Raw genomic sequence first — 12,409 nt, forward strand, 5'->3', positions numbered from 1 at the left:
TTCCGCAAATTAACTTTTAACAAGGCACACCTGTTGATCGAAATATATTCCAGATGACTACCTCATGAAGCTGGTTGAGAGAATGCCAAGAGTGTGCAAAGCTGTCATCAAGGCAAATGGTGGCTACTTTGAAGAATCTTAAATATAAAATATAAAATATATTTTGATTTGTTTATTAACACTTTTCTGGATACTACATGATTCCATATGTGTTATTTCATAGTTTTGATGTCTTCACTATTATTCTACAATGTAGAAAATAGTAAAAATAAAGAAAAACTCTTGAATGAGTAGGTGTGTCCAAACTTTTGACTGGTACTGTATATATACATATTTAAGTATGGCTAACCCTTGTTTAGGCTCCCAGGCTCTAGCCATGTCCCTTACGTTTCCAGTTGTTCTTTACTCTGGTACTTAATGAATCCACATTGTTCATAATAATAACCATAATAACCAACTGATCTAAACATTGTGTTGGTAGATCTCAGGAGCCATAGAGAACAGCCCAGTGTGAAAGAGTTATAGGAACCTGCTAATCCAATCTTAATCTACAGTAAACAGACCAATATAGGTGGTAGGTGTGTGTGTGTCAGAGAGTTAGTAGGGCCTTGGGGATTCAGGGAATGTTTTTGCCACTCAACACCAGTATAATAATAATAATAATAATAATATGCCATTTAGCAGACGCTTTTATCCAAAGCGACTTACAGTCATGCGTGCATACATTTTCGTGAAGTCCCGGGGATCGAACCCACTACCTTGGCGTTACAAGCGCCGTGCTCTACCAGCTGAGCTACAGAGGACCACAGTATCAAAGCCATGTGTGTCAACTAGCCTACCATAAAACAGTGTTGGTGACAACAGCAGCTGTCTAGATACACCGCTCGTAACAAAGTCCTGTTTTAAATTACAAAACAAAAGAATGTAGTGTAATCGAGTTATGAAATGATTGTATTTCAAAATACAATCTATTTTTGGGCTTATTTGTGGTCTATTTGTTATGTTCTGGCCATCCGACCATTCACTCCGACAAAAACCGTCCCACGGCTGAAGCTAGTTGTTCTGGTCTCTGGGTCTGTCCCAAATGGCACCTTATTTCCTATATAGTGCACTACTTTTGACCAGCGCACTATGGGGCAGCAATCTGTCCATCATTCATCTCTTCAATCTTTAGAATGGAATGAGTTGATTGACATAAATCACTGAGCCTTTAGAGCTCCCTCCATTAAGGGATTCAGTCTGTCATCACGACAAGGAGCTAGTTACAGATATGTGTGTGTGTGTGTGTGTGTGTGTGTGTGTGTGTGTGGTGTGTGTGTGTGTCTAAGTCTAAGGTAAGTGAGTGAAGTTAGGATTTCCATCAAACAGGAGACAGCTCATGATGTTGTTGTGAGTGTGACAACTCTAACTTCATTTGCACGTAAGCAGAAAGGCATGGTTTTAGTAGTTTGATATGTAAGCATAATTTTAAGACCTCTATACCTACAGTATAATTAGTATACATGTAGCAGCACGAGCGGTATTGTTCACTGACAACGTCTTGACTATTTTGGCTTCTTTCCAAGTCAAAAGTTAAAATGTCAATCCTGTTGAAATCCTTCTCACATCACACTATTATTATTACCACAGTGCTTAATCAAACATTTTGTGGCCTCAAACTGTAAAACATTTCCTGTCAAATTTCCTGTAACTTACTAGCAGCAATTGGCCAGTAAGTTACTGTAATTTATTTTAGAGTACAGCTACTGTAATCCATTTTACGGTAATCAATTTTACGGTACCTAATGCTGAGCAATTAGTGTTTTTTGAAATCGGTTCGGTTTCAGTTAGATGATAAAAGATAATCACGGTTTTCGATCTCAATTTTTACATGAAATGCGCTATGCATTATGTGGGTAGAATGCTGTAACAACACAGAGTAAAACAATTAATAAAAGTATCATAATGGGAGTGACTTCCCATTACTGCTTATCATCTTATTAAGCGTCATTTATTCACATTACTTTAATAAAACATTTCAGTTGTTGTGTATATTACATTTGTTTTATTTGATGACTTTATTATTTAATTCCAAGTCATCATCTCATCTCTATAGAGCTGCTGCCTATACTGTCGGACAAAATCACAATTTTAGTAGTTCTTCAAAGTAAATAAGGCATACTTTTATGACTGCTGAATACCAACTATCAATCACTTAGATCATGTATTTTCAGATAGAGTTACCTTGCGAAGCAACTCCCTATTGATCAGGCATTCTTCTGTCTCTCTCCGCGTTTGCCCAGACCGGACAAGTAGGCGTGCAATGGATTATGGTCATTGTAATTAGTTTAGCGCAGAAAAGGTGGTAATTATTTAGAATATTGGCTTGTTGAAAACTACAACTCTCTACTACATTGCACAGTTCGGGCTTGATCTGATTTTTCTCTAGAGAAACTGCGCATTGGGCTCACAGAAAAAAAAAAAGGAACGAAATGGAATTCAAATAATTGAACCGACGTCAAATAATTGAACCGACGTCAAATAATTGAACCGATGTCGATCAGTTAGTTGTTAAAAATCGGAAAATAACCAAAATATCTGTTAATGTTCAGCACTAATGGTACCAAACATGTTACTGTAATCTAATGTACAGTATATTACTGGAATTACCGACCCAGCGACATATTACCCAGTGTTCTTTGCAATTTTTCGTTTTTAGATTTACATTTTGGCCATTTAGCGGGCGCTCTTGTACTTAGCAACTTACAGTGCATTCAACCAAGGTTGATAAAAAAAACACATATCACAGTCATAGCAAGTGAATAAGTTTCTGTAACCGTTACTGAAAATGTTGCAGTTAAGGATACATTGGCCTTCAAAATAATTGTAATTACAAGAATATATCTTATGATGTATCTCTGACTAGTGCCAATCCAATCCTGAGATATTAATGGTAATTTGAGGCCAGAGCAAAGAAACACAGAACAGTGAAAGTGACCATAAAGCTCTAACAAAATCATTTCTACAGTATTTTACTGTAAGTACTAAGTATTTCAGCAAGCAGGTTGGCTGTAGTCATTTGTATATTACAGCATATTAATGAATAGTACATATTTTATATCGCTTGCACTTCTAGAGGCCTAAACAAAGGCTTCCAAACTGCCCGTAATCACAGGGCAAAACAGATCAAATGGACATGGGTCAACCATTAAAAAGTTTAAGACCCACTACCACTCCGATCTGTTCCCTATATACATTTAATTGTTAGGAAACTACTACCACATATCACTTAAAATGGTACAGGAATCTCACTAACAGGTGCAACAAATAGAGCCTCTTACAAGACACGCCTCAAAATATGAAAATGAATGAGAAACAACAATCCCATGCACCCACTAGCGTTCAAAATCGTTTTGGTTCTCCAAAAAATGTGGTATGGTACTGTATTCTGAATTATATTAAATTACTTGTAGCAAATAGCCAGTAAGTTACTGTTTAGTTTCAGGAAAGGTTCTATAGAATTACTAAAATACAGTATATTACCATATTCTGTGGGGGTACAGGATTCTCACTCACGGATGCAACAAATATAGCCTCAAATATGTTAAAGAGGCAGAGACTCCCCGCCTACAACATTTTCCCACAATGGACCATCATTAATACTGTAAAACACATTTACGGTATTTTACTGTGCAGTCTACATTGTATTACTCTTGAAATCACAAGAAGTTCTTACAGTGTGCTGTAAAACAAATGTACAGTATTTTACTGTGCATTCTACGGTAATCTACTGTATTCAGTTTATACAGTATCATACTGTTGATTAAAACAGTAAGTTACTGATAAAATTACAATAACAGCTAACAGTGCAGGTTAAAGTTGGATTACCTAAACATGTACTTTACATATGTCAAACAATTGAACTACAACAGATGATTCTTAACAAAATGCTGGGAGAACAATTTGTTTCATTTGTCCAGACAATCTGTTAAATCTTGTTTCAGCTTCTCTCTCCCTCCCTCCTCTGGGTCCATTCATTGCTCTCTCTCCTTGTATTTGCCCTTTATCTCTCTCCATCTCTTTTCTCTCTCTAGTCTCCTCAAGTTGCTCTCTCTCCTTGTATCTGCCCTTTCTCGTTTTGTTGTTATTTTTCTTTCATCCCTAATGGTCACAATCTGTGCTCCTCCCCTTATTCTTCCAACCCTCCCTCTCTTCCTCCCTTCCTCTCTCCACTCGACTTGTTTTGAAGACCTAGTCTCTCTGCAGGCAGCAGACAGGCAGCAGTGTTCAGTGTTAGGGGTGAGTTGGAGGAGGATGACACACACACACTGACTGATTGCAGGGATCTGAGGAAGACTAACTGGGATAAAACCAACATAAACTAAGGCTGACGGTGGGATAAACGTGGGCTAAACCAGGCTAAACCAGGATAAAACCAAGACAAAGAACCAAGCAGGATCTTTTCCATATAGCCTTGTGGATCCATAACCTTAGAAGCGGTAAGTGTTGTCGTATTATCTAGAACGCTCATTTTGTTTAATTGAATCTTAATGTCAGGAATAACGTGTAGATATCTATTAAATTTGAATAACACATGCTCAGATCCAGTTTCTATAGTTTTTGCCACTGGACACTGTCCCTTATGAAATGTGTTAACAAAGCCTGTCCTAACAGACACACACACAGCTTCTGTGGAGCTGTGACACGCTGTTCCCAGATGTCGTACTAAAATGCCCTCTTCCCCAATGTCACAGGAATACATCTCTCTGAGGCTTTACAGCGGCTGCAGGGTCAGTGGTAAGAGTTAACCACTCTTACACTCAGCAAAGGGTTTCACTAAGCAAAGTGTTGAATGTTTTGTTTGGAAAGCAGAAACTGTCACCATGAACTGAGTAAGTACTGTAGTGGTGTCATCTAGTCTATATTCAGTTCTGGGACTGCACTGCATTTGAGATAAATCATGAATCATTTCAGCACCTCACTGAACTGCGCTAGCTGACAGTCGTTGGATACTTGTCGATAATTGCTGTGTTTGTTTTGTTCTGAGATGAATGCATGGTTTTTACCTCACCCTGTCTCCCGTGACAGTGTAGTCAGATACGTAAATACTTGCCTTGGTCCCAAGTGCACTATATAGGGAATAGGGTGCCATTTGGGACGCATCCCTTGTCTCTCTGTTAGACAGTAACAATGGTGATAGTATAAAGACAGTGATATAATCAGAGAGCAGAAGTAGAGCTGGTTTGAGAGGGATAGGCATCTGAGTGTCCTGAAGAGGCAAAGAAGTAAAATGTGAAATGAATGTGGGACAGGAATTCTTTGGGCATACCATCACAAAGCCTGCAGGCTGCAGCTCAACTTACTGCTTCTACACTGCTCATGTCCTGCCTTGGGAGGACAGAGAGAAAGAGAGAGGGAGTGTCAGAGAATACAGAAAGCAATCTAAACGTCATACCTTACATAACAAAACGATGTTCTTCTACAGTAGTTCACAAACCAAAAGTATTGCTGCAGTCAAAAGGCACTTCACTTGTTCAATTCTTGACTGCATACTCTACACTGTTTTTATAATTATATCAGTAACTTACTGTTTTAATCAACAGTATGATACTGTATAAACTGAAAACAATAGATTACTGTAGAATGCACAGTAAAATACTGCACATTTGTTTTACAGCACTGTAAGACCTTTCTGTAATTTCAACAGTAGTACACTGTAGAATGTACTGTAAAATACCGTAAATGTGTTTTACAGTATTCATTAGGGTGCATTGTGGAACATTTTTGTGGGAGGGGAAAGTCTCTGGCTCATTAACATATTTTAAGGCGAGCCTTGTAAGAGGCTATATTTGTTGCACCCATGAGAAAGAATGCTGTAACATCCCGTGGGGTTCGTGCTGATTGAATGGAGATTGTGACAGCCGGTTAAATGGCGTCCCTTGAGAAGGCAAGAATAAGATCTATGTCAGGAGAAGTGCAGTATCATCATAAGGAGACATATACTTGGAATACGGAGGAGGAATGGAGGGAAAAAGAGAGGCAGAGGAGGTCTAAGAGAGAGAGGGAGGAAGAGGGTGGTATTGAGTCAGTTAAAAATGGCAGAAAAAAGGGAGATGGTTAGTTAAAGAAGAATGGTAGAAAGTATAAATCAAATCAAATCAAATTGTATTTGCCACATGCGCCGAATACAACATGTGTAGCCATTACAGTGAAATGCTTACTTACAAGCCCTTAACCAACAATGCATTAAAAAATTATAATAAATAAAAGCAGTAAAATAAAATAACAGTAGGGAGGCTATATACAGGGGGGTACCGGCTAGTCGAGGTAATTGAGGTAATATGTACATGTGGTTAGAGTTAAAGTGACTATGCATGGTATAGAGGTCCTGGATGGCAGGAAGCTTGGCCCCAGTAATGTACTGGGCCGTACGCACTACCCTCTGTAGTGCCTTGCGGTCAGAGGCCGAGCAGTTGCCATACCAGGCGGTGATACAACCAGTCAGGATGCTCTCGATGGTGCAGCTATATAACTTTTTGAGGATCTGAGGACCCATGCCAAATCTTTTCAGTCTCCCGAGGGGGAATAGGCTTTGTCTTGCCCTCTTCACGACTGTCTTGGTGCGTTGGTGATGTGGACACCAAGGAATTTAAGCTCTCAACCTGTTCCACTACAGCCCTGTCGATGAGAATGGGGGCGTGCACAGTCCTCTTTTTTTTTCCTGTAGTCCACAATCATCTCCTTTGTCTTGATCACATTGAGGGAGAGGTTGTTATCCTGGCACCACATGGCCAGGTCTCTGACCTCCTCCCTATAGGCTGTCTCATTGTTGTCGGTGATCAGGCCTACCACTGTTGTGTCGTCAGCAAACTTAATGATGGTGTTGGAGTCGTGCCTGGCCATGCAGTCATGGGTGAACAGGGAGTACAGGAGGGGACTGAGCACGCACCACTGAAGGGCCCCCGTGTTGAGGATCAGCGTGGCAGATGTGTTGTTACCTACCCTTACCACCTGGGGTGGCCCGTCAGGAAGTCCAGGATCCAGTTGCAGAGGGAGGTGTTTAGTCCCAGGATCCTTAGCTTAGTGATGAGCTTTGAGGGCACTATAGTGTTGAACGCTGAGCTGTAGACAATGAACAGCATTCTCACGTAGGTGTTCCTTTTGTCCAGGTGGGAAAGGGCAGTGTGGAGTGCAATAGAGATTGCATCATCTGTGGATGTGTTGGGGCGGTATGCAAATTGGAGTGGGTCTAGGGTTTCTGGGATAATGGTGTTGATGTGAGCCATGACCAGCCTTTCAGAGTGAGCTGAAGATAGGAGGAGTGGTGAAGTTCTTGGAGCCAGAGGTTTGCACCGAGGGTCAGGATAAAGATGAGTCTGTGACAGTAGGAGTGAAGTTTTTTGGAAAAAGTGGAACCTTGTCTTTTGGCTGATCCATTTGTGGTTTCAGGGTGGGTGAAAACAGAGTAGGGTGCTGTGGAATCGGTGAGGGTAACCAGAAGTGGTCTTGTGATAATTGTTTATGTTTCTGCTCATCAGAGGGTGCACGCGCTCCGCGTTAAACGAATGGGGGCAAGATATGTGAATTGTTTTGCGCTCAAGAAAAGGGCGCCATTGAATGGAGTGATTACTGGGGTAGCAGTACATTTAAAAGTTGACCAACTGAAGGGGAAGATTCCTGGTGTTTGTGATGCTCGTCGTTTGGTGCGACGCAGACAGGGTGGCGTGAGTGGTGAAACAGAAGAGTCATTGTCTGTTCTTTTGAGTTTTGATGTTGTCTTTGCCCAACAAAGTGATGTTAGGATATATAAGTTATCCTGAACGAGCTTTTGTGCTGAATACATTACGTTGTTATAGGTGTCAAGCTTATGGGCATGTGGCAGCAGTGTGTAGGATGGAGGTTCCTAGGTGTGAGAAGTGTGCAGAAGGGCATGAGACAAAGGAATGTATAGCATTGGGGAAAGTAGTGGTATGTGTTAATTGTAGGGGTGCCCATGGGGCTGGGGATCAGAAATGTCCCGTGCGAGAGAGGCAGGTTGAGGTTTCCAGGGTGAGAGTAGTGCAGAAGTTGTCATATGCTGAGGCAGTGAAGAAAGTAGAGGAAGATGGGTCAAGGGGGAGGGATCCTGAGAGGTGTGGTGTGAGTAGTAGATCTGTACCAGTACAGAGGGATAGGCCAACAAGTGATATATGTTTCAGTAAGATTGGATTTTTAGCATTTAAAGCAATGGTTATCAACTGTACTGCAGGGATGGAACGTAAGTTGCAGAAAATTGAGGTTGTGGTGGCAGCTGCAGAGAGGTATTTGGGTGTGCGAGACTTGACATCAGAAGAGTTTAAAACAAATTGTGAGTGTAGTGTTAGATGATATTGTATTTGTTTATTTATTAATTTTTTCAAGCAAAGTATAAGGGAGTTGTACTCCGGTCTAGTAGGTAGCGGTAATGCAACATTTATTGGATGCCAACCTCTGTTAAACCTCATCGAAGAAGAAGAAGAATGCTGTACCCGCACAGAATATGGTACTATAGTGTTATTTAGGAATTTTACACACTTTGTTCTGAAACTCTACCGTAACCTATTGGCCAATTGCTGCCAGTAATTTACTGAAATGTAGAATACAGTACCATACCATGTTTTTGGAGAGACACATTTATTTTTGACATTAGTGGGTGCATGGTATGACATTTCACATTTTTGTAATTTAGCAGATGCACTTATCTAGAGCGACTTACAGTTAGTGCTTTCATCTTAAGATAGCTAGGTGGGACAACCACATCACAGGCATAGTAACTACATTTTCCTAAATAAAGTAACCATCAGCAAGGTCAGAGCGAGCAAGGGGGGGTGGGGGCGAGTCAAGTGCAAGTGCTGGTTCTGGATGGGGTGGGGGCGATTATTTAAGATACTCTTTGAAGAGATGGGTTTCATGTGCTTTCTGAAGATATTGGCTCATTAACATATTTTAAGGCTGTATTTGTTGCATCCATTAGTGCGAGTCCTGTACCAATTTAAGTGATATGTGGTATTAGTTCCCTAAATAGTTTATGTGTATAAGAAATAGATCACTAGTGATGGGGAAACTAAGCTTCCTGAACCATTGAGGCTTTCCAGCCAATTGTGTTGAAAATAGGTTCATTACTTGAGGCTTTGATCAACACAGTGTACACTAGTGGCACCTGCTGGTCAAAAGAATTTAGAACAGCCAAATTATTATAGATGACGTCCCACATGCCGTAGCGCGTGCGCAGTATAGCCTTTTTGTCTTCTACCGAAACCAATGACAAATCAATCAGGTGCTTGTTCGACGAAACGAAGCTTCGAACGTCATTGATCACGTGCTTCTGATAAAGCGATACAGGCATCTGCACACTGCTACGAAGTAAATTAACCGATTCTGACGCATGCCTCGGAGCTCCGGTATCAAACGTAACATCACTTCAGTGGTAGTGGGTCTTAAACCTTTTAATGGTTCCCTATTTACCCATGTCCATTTGATCTGTTTTGCACTGTAATCACAGACAGTTTGGAAGCATTTGTTTAGGCATGATAAAAAACCTGGTATTCAATAATATTATGTAATATGCATTGCATATGCAATGTATCCTTAACTACAACAACATTTTCAGTAACTGTTACAGAAACGTTTTACTTGCTATGACAGTGATATGTGTTTTCTTTAATAACCTTGGTAGAATGCACTGACTGTAAGTTGCTAAGGACAAGAGTGCCCGCTAAATGACTACATTTTTTATGTAAATGTGAAAATGACAAGTCAATCAAAGACCATAGACTTTCTGAATGTCACACCCTGGCTCTGGGGACTCTATATGTTGAGCCAGGGTGTGTACATTATATGTGTTCTATTTCTATGTTGGCCAGTGTGGTTCTCAATCAGAGGCAACGAGTGTCAGCTGTGGTTGGTTGTCTCTGATTGGGAACCACATTTAATCAGGCTGTTTTCCCACAGTTGTTGTGGGATCTTGTTCCTTTTGGTTTGTTCCGTGTTGGTTGTTTAACCTAGGACGTCACGTTATTCGTTTATTGTTTTGTTCGTGTTATCACTTTGGATAATAAAGTATGTTTGCTTTCAACGCTGCGCCTTGGTCTACTCCGTTCAACGATCGTGACAGAAGATCCCACCACACCAGGACCAAGCAGCGTGTCCAGGAACACACGCAGGAGGTAACTCTAGTGGATGTCCTCCTCGGTTGGGGGCAGATTACGGAGGAGGAGGCCGTCCGGTACCGGAAGGCTATGAAGGGGGAGACCCAGGCAGGAGAGGAGAAGCGGCGTCAACCGGGCCGTGGTCGGACAGGCGAGAGGCACCCCCAATAATTTTTTAGGGGGGGGCACACGGCATGGGCGACGGGGCAGCAGGAGGCTGCCACAGGTTGTATTGGGAGATTAGGAGAGGCCACCGGGTTTGGGGGGCCAGAAGGCAGGTTGGCGGAGCCTGGATGGAGAGCAGAGCCAACTCCCCGTACTCAGGCATGGCAGCATGAGACTGGGCAGGTTCCGGGGTATGCGGAGCTGCGTACTGTGCCACGAGTGGTCCGGCATAGTCCGGTACGTCCTGTGCGAGCACCCCGCACGTGTCGTGCGAAGGTGGGCATGCAGCCAGGACGGAGTGTGCCGGCTCAGCGCTCGTGGCCTCCAGTGCCTCTCCTCGGTCCCGGATATCCTGCGCCAGTGTCACGTGCTGTTATGCCAGTACGGGTACACAGCCCTGCACGTCCTGTGCTGATGCCTCACACAGAGTGTGTGAAGGTAGGCATTCAGCCAGGACGGGTTGTGGCAGCTCTTCACTCCAGGTCTCCTATCCGTCTCCACAGCCCGGCCCGGCCTGTTCCTGCTCCTCGTACCAAGCCTACGGTGCGCGTCGCCAGCCCAGCCCGGCCTGTTCCTGCCCCTCGCACCAAGCCTACGGTGCGCGTCGCCAGCCCGGCCCGGCCTGTTCCTGCCCTTCGCACCAAGCCTAAGAAGTGCGTCGCCAGCCCGGCCCGGCCTGTTCCTGCTCCACGCACCAAGCTAACGGTGCGTGTCGCCAGCCCGGCCCGGCCTGTTCCTGCCACTCGCACCAAGCCTACGGTGTGCGTCGCCAGCCCGGCCCGGCCTGTTCCTGCCCCTCGCACCAAGCCACGGTGCGCGCGCCAGCCCGCCCGCCTGTTCCTGCCCCCGCACCAAGCCTACGGTGCGCGTCACCAGCCCGGCCCGGTCTGTTCCTGTCCTTCGCACCAAGCCTACGGTGCGCATCGCCAGCCCAGCCCGGCCTGTTCCTGCTCCCCGCACCAAGCTAACGGTGCGCGTCGCCAGCCCGGCCCGGTCTGTTCCTGCCACTCGCACCAAGCCTACGGTGCGCGTCGCCAGCCCGGCCCGGCCTGTTCCTGCCACTCGCACCAAGCCTACGGTGTGCGTTGCCAGCCCAGCCCGGCCTGTTCCTGCCCCTCGCACCAAGCCTACGGTGCGCGTCGCCAGCCCGGCCCGGCCTGTTCCTGCCCTTCGCACCAAGCCTACGGTGCGCATCGCCAGCCTGGCCCGGTCTGTTCCTGCCACTCGCACCAAGCCTACGGTGCGCGTCGCCAGCCCGGCCCGGCCTGTTCCTGCCACTCGCACCAAGCCAGGGGTGCGAGTCGTCAGCCCGGTAAGGCCCGTTCCTGCTCCACGCACCAAGCCAGGGGTGCGCATTGTCAGCCCGGTACGGCCCGTTCCGGCTCCACGCACCAAGCCAGGGGTGCGCATCGTCAGCCCGGTCCGGCCCGTTGCTGCTCCACGCACCAAGCCAGGGGTGCGCATCGTCAGCCCGTCCGGCCCGTTCCTGCTCCACGCACCAAGCCAGAGGTGCGCATCGTCAGCCCGGTCCGGCCCGTTGCTGCTCCACGCACAAGCCAGGGGTGCGCATCGTCAGCCCGGTCCGGCCCGTTCCTGCTCCACGCACCAAGCCAGGGGTGCGCTGGTCGTCAGTCCGGCACAACCCGTGCCTGGGTCACCGGTGCCTGGTCAGGTACCGGTCAGCTGCTCCACACCGGAGCTTAAGCAATCCGCTCCTCGATGTCCAGTCCAGCTCCAGCCAGCGGGGCCAGACCGGATCAGGGGCGCTACGGGGATTATTGGAGGGTGGTGGGCAAGCCCGGGCCGGAACCGCCTCCGAGGAGGAATGCCCACCCAGCCCTCCCCTGTTTGGTTTATGTTGAGGCGCGGTCGCAGTCCGCGCCTTTGGGGGGTACTGTCACACCCTGGCTCTGGGGACTCTATATGTTGAGCCAGGGTGTGTAAATTCTATGTGTTCTATTTCTATGTTGGCCAGTGTGGTTCTCAATCAGAGGCAACGAGTGTCAGCTGTGGCTGGTTGTCTCTGATTGGGAACCACATTTAATCAGGCTGTTTTCCCACAGTTGTTGTGGGATCTTGTTCATTTTGGTTTGTTCCGT

At 45.3% G+C, this 12,409-nt stretch overlaps 1 protein-coding gene across 1 annotated transcript in view; it reads left to right on the plus strand.

The window, feature by feature from the left end:
• Positions 1 to 4,245: 4,245 nt before the first annotated feature.
• The window catches only part of LOC121575695 (complement C1q tumor necrosis factor-related protein 1), a 52,810-nt gene continuing 44,646 nt past the window's right edge, over positions 4,246 to 12,409 (plus strand). The window contains exon 1 of the mRNA XM_041888979.1: positions 4,246 to 4,478. The gene's annotated coding sequence lies outside the window, so the exon portion shown is untranslated. The remainder of the gene's footprint in view (positions 4,479 to 12,409) is intronic.

This window comes from Coregonus clupeaformis, chromosome 1, assembly GCF_020615455.1.
Source record: "Coregonus clupeaformis isolate EN_2021a chromosome 1, ASM2061545v1, whole genome shotgun sequence".
In the NCBI taxonomy this organism is placed as follows: Eukaryota; Metazoa; Chordata; class Actinopteri; order Salmoniformes; family Salmonidae; genus Coregonus; species Coregonus clupeaformis.